Here is a 12,770-nt window from a genome sequence, read left to right as displayed (position 1 = left end):
CTGCCCGCCCGCCCCCGCCGCCGGCTCGCGCGCTCCCGCCCGGCGCGCGCCCGCCGGCTCCCATTGAGCCCCGGGCCCGACCGCTGATGTCATCCCCGGCCCGCCGCCGCCGCCCCGGAGGATTTAAAGGGCCCGCGCCCTCGGCTCCCGGGGACTCTGGTGGGGGGAGGGGGGGCGCGGCAGGGAAACACAGTCCCCCAGCCTGGCGAGTAGCGCGTTGCGGGAAGGCGGTCTTACGTGTGGGGCCGGGGAACACACAGACACCGACACCCTGCTCCAGTCTGGGGCACAGGTGGAAAACGCTGGGTGGGGGTGGGGAGGAGGCGGGCGCACGAAAAGCTGGGGTTTTCTAGACCCAGAGCCTCCTCTTCCACCTGCTCGGTTCTCTCTCCTCTCAAACCAGAGGAGAATGTTTCGGGGGCTCTGAGGACTGCAGAGGACACAGTCCGGGTTAATTCAGGGGTCAATGATTTGGCAGGACAGCAAGAGATAGGGATGTTGACAAAAGACCCAGGGAGGTAGCCAGGGCTCAGCTATCCTCACCACCACCACCACCACCCATGGAAAGATCAAAGGCAAAGACCTTTTCCGTCTCCCTCCCTGCTTTTCCAGCAGCTCAAACTGTGATGGGTACAAAACAGACCCCCAAACCCTAATCCTGGTCTCACTGGTTTCATGAGGAACCCCACACACTGCCACGGAACTAACACTTGAGTCAGGGGCGCCAGTGGTGCAAGGTGAGCTAAGGCACCTCCCAACTCTGGGCTTGGGGTTCCATATCTGCAAATCAGGAAGAAGACCCTGCTCCCCGGGTCACTGGGAGAATTAATTAAGGCTTCTCACGAGCTTCCAGGGTAGCCAATGAAAGGTTCTAGGGCAAAGTTATTAAGACGATATTGACACTGCGCCATGCACAGCTCCAAATTATGACACACATCCATTCACAGGCACAACTGTGATTGCGGACATACAAAATGCCAGAGTGCACTGTATCCAATCCCGGAAGCATGGTTCCCGGGAAGAGTCACTTCTATAATAACTGCATCTTCCCTCAAGCCTGAGGGACTTAGTCACACACTGTCCAAACTGGTGGGAGCCCGGCAGACCAGGTTCTTCTCTATCACACAGCAGGAAATGGGACCCAGAGAGGGGAGGGGTTTGCTCAGGACCACACAGCACAGCCAAAGAGATAGCTCTGTTCTCCAGATGTCCCTGGAAGACTGAGTCTATCATGAGGTCATTTCCAAGAGCAGGAAAGTGACAACAAACCTTCTCCCAGGGGAGATCAGCAGTCAGCTGGGGACCTGACCTCAACGCACCCTTTGCCAGAGCAGGGGGTCACCAGGGAAGGTGGTGGGCTTTGCTGGACTTGCACGGTGTTTCTTTGTTATTTATACTGTTTTGTTCATTGATAACCAGTATTGTCAATAGGCCGATTTCATGTTACAGATCCATATTCCCTATTTCTCTTGAAGCCCTGGGAAAACGGGCAACTCTGGGTCCAAACTCACACCGGGCTGTGACCACACTCAGCTGGCCGAGGCAGCAGCCCCCCATCTCGTTTCCTCACGTGAGTCTGTTGTATCCATTTTTATGATTTCCTTCATCCCCTAGAAGTCCCCAAGTGTGACCCTGTCCTAGAGGCCAGCCACCACCCTGTGATACATACCAATGCCCTTTGTCATCTGTTCTCATCTCAATCTCGCCAACCCTGAATCCAGAGGCTCTGTTTCCAGTGTCCAAGGATGCCAGCCCTCCATGGGGCTGCATGTTCTCCTAAAGTGACACAAGGTGCCCAGGCCTGGGGCCCCAGGCAGAGGGCCCTTGGAAGTACTGAGCAAGGGTGGAATGCACCCCTGTGTCACCGCCCACCCCTCCGACCTGGGCTCTGCTTCCCAATTATGGCCTTCCTCTCCAGGAAGGGACTGGTCCGGCTTTAGCATCCACGAAGCACCTGGCCCTGGGGGAGGTGGTTAACCTCTCAGACAACAACAGATTAAATCCTACTCTATTCTTTCCCTGAGTTTACACAGCACAGAGCACAGAGCCCGCATCTGAGGCTCTTAACAGTGCTTGCCTAAGGGCACGCATTAACCACAAAGTCCCAGTTTCCCTGTCCAATCTTGTCACACCCCCACCCCCCATGGAAGGATCCTGGTCAGTTTCCTGGGCCACCCAGTCTTAAGATCTACTTGTCCCCTAAGGCCTGATCCAAGGCTTTCTCCTGCTGTCTCCACCCACCGCCCACACCCAGACTCTGATTACCTATGTGTGGGCCCCAGTTCTCTTCTTTTCTAAACTCCTAGAAGACTAGCCCCCCAGGGTCCTTCTAAAGAGCTTTGCAGCTCAGCTCTAAGGAGAAACTGAGATGTGACACAAAACTGAGTGGAGGAATGGAGGCAGTTCCAAGCGGGGGAGAAAGCTCACGGAGTTCTAGCAGCCTCTGGGCCTGACTTCTGTCTTCATACTAGGTTCTCCACGATTCCTCCTGGGACGAAACACCCAAGGTGTGGCCTGCTTGAGTTCACCCCAGTCCGCTCCCTGCACACCCACTCACTCACCCAGAAGATGCAATCAACCTTGAACAATAGGTCCCAGCTCACATGGGCCCCACCCTGGAGTCTGGCTGCTCTGCACTGGGGTCAGGAGGAGAGACTCCCCAACACTCTCCCAATCTGACCCTACTGTTTCCTTGGCACCCTGGAGCACCGGGCTGGGGATCTCAAGGAATGCCCTGGAACTGCCAGACCACAAAACAATATTGCAGAAGAAACCAGAGATGGGGGGGAAGTTTTCAGTCTTACCAAAGGGATCTGTAATCTGAGTCTTGACTGTGGGCACCCTGGGGTTTACTAAACCATCAGGGAAGGTCCTTCAAATGGCCCTATGCAATCTGTGCTGAGGCCTTAGCCCTGGCTGTTCCTGCTGCCTGGGATGCTTTTCCCTCAGACACCCACATGGCTCATTCCCTGACCTCCCTGAGGTCTTGGCTTTCACCCCCTTCACAGAGAGATCTTCCAGTCCTCCTAACTGAAGATCCTGACCCCACTAGGGCACTGCTTCCCCCTTTCTCTGCTTCATTTTTTTCCTGGCACTTATCTCTCTATAATATATGCTCTATGTATCATTTCTCTCTCTAACATATTCTCTATATAACATATCTCTCTATAACGTATTCTACATGATACTTGAATTTTTTTTTTTTTTTTTTTTTTTTTTGGTCTGAGTCTCCTTCTAGAATAAAAGCTACATGAAGGCAGGGCATTATTGCTATTTTGGGGACACCACTGGTCACCAGTATCAAGAATAGTGTCTCTGGTGGGGCGCCTGGGTGGCTCAGTCGGTTAAGCGGCCGACTTCAGCTCAGGTCATGATCTGATAGTTTGTGAGTTCAAGCCCCGCATCAGGCTCTACGCTGACAGTTCAGAGCCTGGAGCTTGCTTCCGATTCTGTGTCTCCCTCGCTCTCTGCCCCTCCCCGGCTCACGCTCTGTCTCTTTCAAAAATAAAATAAAACGTTAAAAAAAAAAAAAAAAAAAAAAGAATAGCGTCTGGCACGCAGGAGGTGTGAATGAATATTTGCTGAATGAGTGAATGAATAGTCCGTGAAGAGACAGCCTTCACTCTGACAAAACAAGAGCTACACATATTGAGCACCTACTGTGTGCCAGGCACTCTATAGGACACATTACCCGCATTGAGTCATCCAACCTATGTCATCCATCCATCCATCCATCCATCCTCCGCAGAGGAAGTAGACCAACAGAATCTGCGCCCCTAACCACTTCTCCCAAGCTGGTGGAGAACACAGGGCGGAGACGAGTCCCCGGCCCCTCCATCAGACTCTTGAGCCCCTCTCCTAGAAAAGCAATTCTGGGCCCCACCAAGAGCCACAGGAGCCCGAGGGGGCTCCTTGATTCCAGCTCGATCATTCTACAGGCGGAAAATGAGCCCCGGGGGAGGCTCACTCAAAGTCACAAAGGTAGCCCAAGACGGAAGCCCACTGTGGTTAAGAAGCTGGCCTCGAATGCTGACTTCGCTCCTTTTGAACCGTGTGACCCTAGGAAAGTTCCTTAACCTCTGAGTCTCGTTTGTAAAATGGGGATAATACAGATGATGATGCACAGGCAAGTTAGCCCAGAAGAGGCCCTGAGGGAGAGGAAGATGCTGATAATGTTGTGATGAGCGGGCAGGGAGGGAAATCCAGGCCACCTGACTCGGACTTCTAGCACACAGGCTGCATCACCTCCGGCTTCTTCTTCCCTTGCCCTCGCCGTCCCCTTGAGTGGAGGTGGGCCGGAGGTATGCACATGCAGGGGGGCCCAGGTGAGCCACTGGCCTTGCCCACCCTGCGTCTTCACCTATGGCCTTGGCTCTCAGATGCCCCTGCAGGGCGTTTTCTGAGTCTTCCTCTTCTTAGCCGCTACTTGTGCCTCTCCCAAGACCCCCGAGGGTCGATGACCCACCACAGGCTCCAAGGGGTCCTCCTCCAGCTTGCCAGCCTGAAAATGCTGCCCTGGTGCATTCTTCTCGCCCAGCGAGGCCTTGGCAGCTTGCCCCCAGACTCTTCCATGATGTTCCACCCACCTCTGACTGCTCTCAGGGTAGCTGCAAGGGACTTGGCCCGGGCCTCTCCAGACTCCACTGGCTCTAGATGCTTCTCCTGGTGATCTCACCACATCGCCATGCCTGGTCTTTCTCCGGCAGTGGTTCCTCCCTCCTCCTCCTCCTCCTCCAGCTTCGGTGGTGAGGCAGCCGGGTACGGTAGCAAGAGGCCTGGCCCAGGGGCCAGGAAGCCCACATTTGAGTCCCAGCTCAGCCACCGGATTTCAGCAGGAATTTGGAGAATTCGCAGCCCCTCTCTGAGGGGCTGGACAAGGAGAGCTCTAAGGCCCTTTCTTCAAGGAGAGCTCTAAGGCCCATCTATAAACTAAGGGCTGGACTGGATGGGGAAGGTCTACACATTCCACATCTGGGGCACGCTGTTGAGAAAGATCCCGAGGTCACACACATGTGGGCTCAGAGGGAAAGGGTTTTCTCCCCCTACCACTCCCATATTTAAAACATTGTACACATCCCATCAGCAACACCTCCCAACTGTACTCTGAACCCAGTCACCTCTCACTGTCTACATCCTTCACTCGGATACTACAGTGGTCTGTTACCTGGGAGATCACACCCCTCGGCTACCGAAAATACACCAGTATTTCCTGTCCTTAGCGTGCGATCCATGTTCTTTCCCAGGCCTGCTATGATCTGGCCCCGGCCTGCCTCTCGGACCTCATCTCAAACTATCTCTTTTCATTTCTTCTTGCATTTCAAAGGCCTCAAGGCCTTTGCATTTGCCATTCCTCCTGCCTAGAATTATCTCCCCCCAGATCTTCAATGGCTTGAACACAATGACTGGTGTTCAAGTCACAACTCAAAAGTTACCTCCTCGGAGAGGCCTTCTTTGACTACACAGTCTTTTAGTAGGTTCCACACCCAACAAGGGGCTCGAACTCACAACCCGAGATCAAGACTCACATGCTCTACCGGGTGAGCCAGCCAGGTGCCCTGACCACACAATCTTAAGCAGGCCTCCTTCCCCTCTGCCTCTTCCTACTGGATCATCCTGCTTTCTTTTCTTTTTTTGTTTATTAATTTTTTATGTTTATTTATTTATTTATTTTGAGAGACAGACACAGAGTGTGAGCGGGGGAGGGCAGGGAGAGAGGGAGACACAGAATCCGAAGCGGGCTCCAGGGCTCCGAGCTGTCAGCTCGGAGCCCGATGCGGGCCTCCAACTCATTAACTGCGAGATCATGACCTGAGCCCAAGTCGTACTCTCAACCGCCTGAGCCACCCAGGCGTCCCCATCTTATTTTCTTTATGGCACTTACCACAGGCTGAAAACATTAACTTGTTTATTTTGAATGCCCTTACACATAAGCTCCAGGAGAGAGAAATCCTCTTATATGCTCCTGTGGGTGTCCAATTGGTAAATGGGTACCCCATAAATACTTGTACAATGAGCAAATTCTGCTGTGGGTGTGTGGTTGTAGGAGTGGAGGCGAGGGCCTGACACTTTCCATCCCTGGGCCAGCCGATGCCTGACAGCCTTCCCTTAGGGACAGGCCTTACTTATCCTGTGGTTCCTCCCCACCCCGTCCACCCCTTCTTGGGGGTGGGCTCTTGTTCCCGCCCCCCTCCGCCGGGGCAAAGCCTCTCTCAGTGTTCCCTGTGCTGCTGGTCTTTGTTGGGGGAATCAACTCCCAGAGGAGCTGGGAACGCCGGTCGCTTTAGGCACAGGCACCCCAGCATCACCAAAGGGCCACCGGCTTCACCTCTCCCCACCCCCGCTCTCCCGCCTCTGTCTATATCCTTCCTTCAACTCGGCCTGTCACCTCGCTGCCCCTCGCCTCAACACGACCTCCCCGTTCGCACTGCGGCCAGTTCTCTCCAAAACGTGCTCCTTCCATCCTCTGGGAATCCAAGGAATCCCATCTCTGGGACGCACAACCACTCATTAACTGGGCCGCGGGAATTACGCTGATTGCCACGGCTAATGATCCCAATTCCCACAGCAACACTTCTCGACTCAGCATAGCTGGGGCGACTCATCATCTCACCATGTCACACGTCTGTCCACAAACATTTCCTGATGCCTACTCCTCACGGGGCCTGAGAGATCCACACCGAGTCCTGCTCGCCTCCAATTGACAATCCTGGGGCAGCTGGGTATACACAGGAAAAAAGATGGATGAAGGATCCCGGAGAGGACCTGCTAAATAGTGAGCGCCACAGGTCACGTCCACGTGGCCTGGGGTCAGTGGGGGGGAGTGGCACCACGGGGTGGCCGGCCGCCCCTCTCACCCTGCACCCGGGGAGGGCATCCTGTGAAATGCACACGGGGGAGTTTCTAACTTTATGCGAAGTGCTACATGGATGAGCATCCAGATAAGTCCCTGAGGCCTCTTCTAACCAGATTGCCCACCAAGCCCCTTCCCTGGAGAAATTGGGGCGTTGCCCCTGGGGAAGGGAGAAGGAGGAGGGGCTCGAAGGTGGGGAGATTTGGAGGGTGGAGAGGAACAGCCCGAGCCAACCCAACGCTACGGTAGGAATCTCAGACATTGGAAGCTGGGGGGGCCCACCGTAGGGAGACCAGTCAAATGGCACCCAGGATCCCCCTCCCTGGGGGGAGAAGGTTGATGAGGGAGATGGAGGCACAAAGGGTCTTTAATCGCAAGCAGCTAAATATGGGATTTATCCACCGGTTTTGCTCAGAACAGCTTGGAGTTCTGCACACAGAAAGGAGAAGAGGGAGAGAGTGAGGGAACTCGAATTTGCTGGACCATGAGGCACCACAATAGGCACTTTTCATTGGCTCGTGCTCAATTCCACAGCCAGCCTATGAGCGGGAGATCACCCCACCTGTTTTACAGGTAGAAACCTGAGACTGAGAGAGCGTACCAGAACATGATTTAATATTCACAAAGGTTAGGAAGGACTCCAATTTACCCTTCAGACCCACCCCGGGGCCTCACCCTGCCTTAGGGGCTGTACCCCACTCAGCCTTCATTTCCCACGGGGCACGCCAACAGGAACCTGCCTGGATCCGAGGCCCCGGTGAACGGGGCCCCTTCCTCTTCAGGACACCGTGAGGCTGCTCACCTACGCTGAAAAGCATCCAGGGGATTCCAGTGACCACTAACGGAGCTGTCTCCAAAGTAGATGCCAGCGCCCAGGAAGTTCCCTAGGCAATCTACTGGGGTGGGGGAAGAAAGATCAGAATTTGTATTCTTGTTTAAGTTTCCAATCTTAGCTTTCCAAATATTCTATTTTCATGTATGTTTTACAATGCGCACACGAGGGGCACCTGAGTGGCTCAGTCGGTTAAGCGGCTGACTTCGGCTCAGGTCGTGATCTCACAGTTCTTGAGCTTGGCCCACCTTGGGCTCCGTGCTGACGGCTCGGAGCCTGGATTCTGCTTCGGATTCTGTGTCTCCCTCTCTCTCTGCCCCTCCCCCACTTGCTCCGTCGGTCTCTCAAAAATAAATAAACTTAAAAAAAAAAAAAAGAAAGAAAAGAAAGATATGGAATGTCCATTGGATTACGAGAGTTGATGCACATAAAGCCTGCAGCCCGAAGTCTGGCACCTGAATGACAGATACAGTTATTACTGATGCAGTCACAGGGAACAGAGCTGGGACTGGCCTGGGCCTCGGGGTGGGCTGTGCCCTAGGGAAGTGCATCTATTGTAGAAGACCCAGAACGCAGAAGAAGTCATTAGAAATCAGTGTGACCAGGGTTAAGACGGAGACTGCTAAAATTGCTAGGGGAGGCTGACAGCCTTATTACTGTCCTAGAGTGACAGGCTGGGCAGAAAGAGGTGGCTTCAGAGGGTCGGGGACCCTCACTACAAGATTTTTTTAGCACTTGGGAAACTCCCACCATGCAGTCGCATGCTGTAGGGGGACATTCCAGGAAGGCCAAATTAGAAACACAGAGCAAAATCTCTCGGGCCTAGAAACAGATGAGGTACGGAATTTCTCATCCTAACCAAGATGGGGCCACAGGTACTCACCAGATTCAGCTGACAGGTACCCAGATCCCTCTCGGAAGATGGCCAGGGGGCCATGAAGATGAGGGGGTCATGGGGGGGGGGGGGCGTATGACCAGAGATTGAACAGGCCCTAAAAATGGAAGGAGGCCCTGGCTACCTGTCAATGGACAAGCTTGGCAGTGGGTACTAGGAAGGGGGTGGGGGGTGGGGGGGAGTTATTATCCCATTTCACAGATGAGGAAACGGAGGCCAAAGAACAGACTTCTGTTTTCTCTAGGCATACCTTAGCCTAGTCCAAGTGCAGTGATGACTCAACCCTGACCTCCTCCTTCCCCCAGCATCTCGCAGTCTCTGTTGCAGAGATCCCTGGGGTGGGGCGGGGCGGGGGGGGGGGGGGGGGGGGGGGGTGGGGGTGGGGGTTAGGAGCCCTGGGTCTACACCTACTCTGTTACTGCTTCCTGTGTGCATCCTGAACAGATCCCCTGTTCTCTGAACCTCAGTTTCTTTATCTGTACAAGGGGTTGATTCCTAAGCTCCACCTTCACCCTCCCCTCCTACTTTTCTTCCAGTCTTCTCACTTCAAAGCCCTTCCGGAAGCTTATCCCAAGGGGTTGAACCCTTCTAGGAGCCTGGAGGTCACAGTCCTGCCTTAGGGTCCTGTCTGTGCCTGGCCCCCACACAGCGGATATGACCCCATCGGCCCCAGACCCAGAGACATCTCCATTCTGGGGAGCCTGTCCTCAGCTCTTCGTCTACTCCCTCAGCAGCTCTGGCTGGCCCGAATCCCTCCTCCAAACTCACAAACATGTGGACCCTTTTTCTTCCAGAACCATGGGGATGATGTGGGAGGCTTTCTACATAAATTAGCTCACTTAATCCTTACAACATTCTGGGGAAGTAGCTTTATGGATCCAGTTCCCTGATGTGGAAACTGATGCAAAGATCATTCTCGAGATCCCAGTGTTGGAGGTGGAGGTTGGCCTGACCCAGAGCCCGTGTTTTCCTCTGACACTTCCCCGTCTCCCCCTCAAATCCTTCCTGCAAGGGTTCAGAGGAGCACCCAGCCACGGCCCCTCCCTCAAATGTAACATTATGCAGCCATTAAAAATAATGATTACGCACACACAGATGACTAATAACAACACGAGAAAATGCACATGACACAATGTAAAGAGGAGAAAAGCAAGACACAAAAATTGTAAATACAGTATGATAAAATTATAGTCACACGATCGTGCACACAAACAAGACGCTGGAAGAAAATACACCGCAATATCCACAGTCGTTTCGTGCGTGTGTTAGGACCACGGCTGATTTCTTTCCTACTTTGCTCCATTTGCCCAACAGTCAATCCATGCGCATTACTTTTCAAACGAAGAAAAGATACCAGGTCCAAAAAAATGATAGCTTTGTGGCTGAAATACTTGGAAACCTGCTGTTTTGCACTTCAACTTCCTCTCCTTCCAATCCCTCCAAAGCCTACATGTTCAGTACAACGTGACTCTAGCCAAGAGGCATCGCAGGAGTTTGGGGGCAACCGGCGCCTCCCCAGACCCACGCACAGCTCCGTCTCTCTGACCAGCCTGCTTTGACCAGGCTCTCCTCTGCGTCCGGTGAGGACCCCCCGCCCCGGACCCTCCTCCCAGCCCCCAGCCGGGGCTCCTGCTAACGCTCACCTGACACTCGCTGGCCGGCCTCCCGAGACGCGAGATGAGCACACCTGTCCCTCCAGGTGAGGACTCGGCGGCGGCGCCTCGCAGGAAGGAGGGAGCCGGCCGGGGGCGGGGCCGTGACGCCACCCTCCCCGCCCCGCCCCCGGCTTCCCGGCCCCGCCCCGGCTTCCAGGCCACGCCCCGGCTTCCCGGCCCCAGGCGGTGGTGGTTGTCGTGCTTGCGGGGTGAGCTGCCGGGGACACTCCTCCCGCCCCGCACGCCCCACGTGGGCGGAGCCCCCGGCCACCAGCCGCACCGACCAAAGGGAGCCTCCGAGTGCTCCCCCGGGGGTGGGCGGGCTGAAAGGGGAGGTACTACTTTTCCAAAGCGAGGGTCCCTTTGAGGAGCCTGGAAAGAGCGGGGATCCCTACTGCCCCCCCCCAACCCCCACCCCTCCACCACCACCCCGGGTTTACAGGGACTGTTAGGTCCGCAGGTTCCAGGTTCAAATCGCTGGAAGTAAGGAGTGACGTCCGACGGACAGAGGGAGTCTCTGCTCCCCCGAGTGTCTTCTTCTCTTTGTACCCCCCTCTGGGTGCTTCCCCAGGACCCTTCCTCCGACCCCTTCCGCCAAGGAAACCAGAATGGGGGGGGGGGGTGTATGGTGAGTAACCAAGAAATGTGGTTCCAGCCCTTGGGGGTTAGGAAAAGGTAATGGGGCATCTGACACCTGTGGTCAGAAAACTATTTTCATCTACTTTATATCATGCGAGATTGCTTATATTTGGCAAAGTTCTGTATCGGAAACGCCAACCTGCCGGCTGTGGCGAAAAGAAAGGGCACCGCTTCTTTGAAAAGGCGATCCAGCCTCGCCTATCCAGAGCTTTAAAAATGTGCTCACCTTTGGACCCAGCAATCCCATTTCTTTTCTTTTCTTTTTTCTTTTCACATTAAAAAAAATTTTTTTTTAATGTGTATTATCTTTTGAGAGAGAGAAAGAGAGAGAGAGTGGGGGAGGGGCAGAGAGGGGAAGACAGAATCTAAAGCAAGCTCCAGGCTGTGAGCTGCCCGTCATGGGGGATTTGAACCCACCAACCGTGAGATCACGACCTGAGCCACCCAGGCACCCTGAGCAATTCTGTTTCTGAAAATCTACCTAAGGAAGTCATTCAGAATACATGTTCATCGAGGTGTTCCTATAGCTTGCTTGCTTTATTTATTGTGGTGTTCTTTATAATGGTGAAAATTGGAAATAAGTGTAGGTGTCCAAAACCCCAGGGCAGGGGTGACCAGCACAAACACGCAGTGGAATATTACATAGCCATTAAAAGGGATGTTTACAAACAGCTTATAATAATATGAGGAAATGTGTTATACTATTACAAGAAGAAAAGCAGGATGTAAATGTGTTGACAGCAGGATTACAGTTGTGCTTAAAAGCAGAACACAATCTCATGCACAGGAAAGAGCCTGGAGAGAAATTCTCTCTGTGGTTCTCTCTGGGTGGGGACACTGTGAGGCTTCTTTTTCATCCTTCTATTTTCCTGCATTTTCTTCTAATGGGCTTATATCACTTTTATAAAGCTCCTTTATTTTAGTGTTTATTATTTATTTTTGAGACAGAGACAGAGTATGAGCAGGAGAGGGGCAGAGAGAGGGAGACACAGAATCCGAAGCAGGCTCCAGGCTCTAAGCTGTCAGCGCAGAGCCCGACACGGGGCTCGAGCCCACAAACCGTGAGCTAATGACCTGAGCCAAAGTCGGACGCTTAACCAACGGAGCCACCCAGGTTCCCCAAAGCTCCTTTATTTCATAAAACGTTCTCATTAATTGAGCACTTACTAGAATCTAGGATAAGCCCCTTTCACGTAATCCTTGCAATAGCGTTGAATAATAGGAATTACTATTTTCCTCATGATACAAGATGAGGAAACCAAGGTCTGAGAGGTTGTTTCTCAAGGTCAGAAATGCTTTCCCTCTTTCAAGGCCAAGGGGCACTTTTAAGCACCCTCCTGATTAGCCACCAGGCTAAAAAGGCTACCAGCCTCAGATGGGCTAAAGGGAGCCATGGAGAGGGTTTGTCCATCCCTGGGCTTTAAGAGGAGAAACACTGTGAGAGGGAACCACAGAGTCTCAGCATGCCCTCCTTCCTCCCTGTGGGTGGGTCCTTCCCTCCTGCCTGGGAGACTCTGAGGCTGACTCACACTGGTGGGACCCAGGGAAGATAGAGCTTTCCAGAGACCAAGCTCCAAAGTTGAGAGGTCAGCTAACTCAGCCTCGTTGATTAGTTGTAGCCTTAATATATTTTTCTGATTATAAAGGCAATGTATAGTTATTATAGAAAATTGGAGAGACCCATAAAACATAAAGAAGAAAGCAAAAGCCAACCCCTTTATTGCTTTGCCTTTTATTATCAGTATTTTATTTCTTTAAAGTGTATTTATTTATTTATTTTTAAGTAATCTCTGCACCCAATAGGGGGCTCGAACTCATGACCCTGAGATCAAGAGTCTCATGCCTCAAAAAAAAAAAAAAAAAAAAAAAAAAAAGAGTCTCATGCCTCACTGCCAGCCA

The 12,770-nt window shown here is 53.1% G+C and overlaps 1 protein-coding gene across 1 annotated transcript in view; it reads right to left on the bottom strand.

The window, feature by feature from the left end:
* Positions 1 to 10,311, bottom strand: part of CSNK1E (casein kinase 1 epsilon) — a 34,980-nt gene extending 24,669 nt beyond the window's left edge. Inside the window, exon 1 of the mRNA XM_040490834.1 lies at positions 10,221 to 10,311. The gene's annotated coding sequence lies outside the window, so the exon portion shown is untranslated. The remainder of the gene's footprint in view (positions 1 to 10,220) is intronic.
* Positions 10,312 to 12,770: the final 2,459 nt, after the last annotated feature.

Source organism: Herpailurus yagouaroundi, unplaced genomic scaffold (genome assembly GCF_014898765.1).
Source record: "Herpailurus yagouaroundi ecotype Mexico unplaced genomic scaffold, PumYag 182, whole genome shotgun sequence".
NCBI classification, from domain to species: domain Eukaryota; kingdom Metazoa; phylum Chordata; class Mammalia; order Carnivora; family Felidae; genus Herpailurus; species Herpailurus yagouaroundi.
Note: the sequence above shows the minus strand (reverse complement) of the source record. Positions and strands in the feature narration are given on the sequence as shown.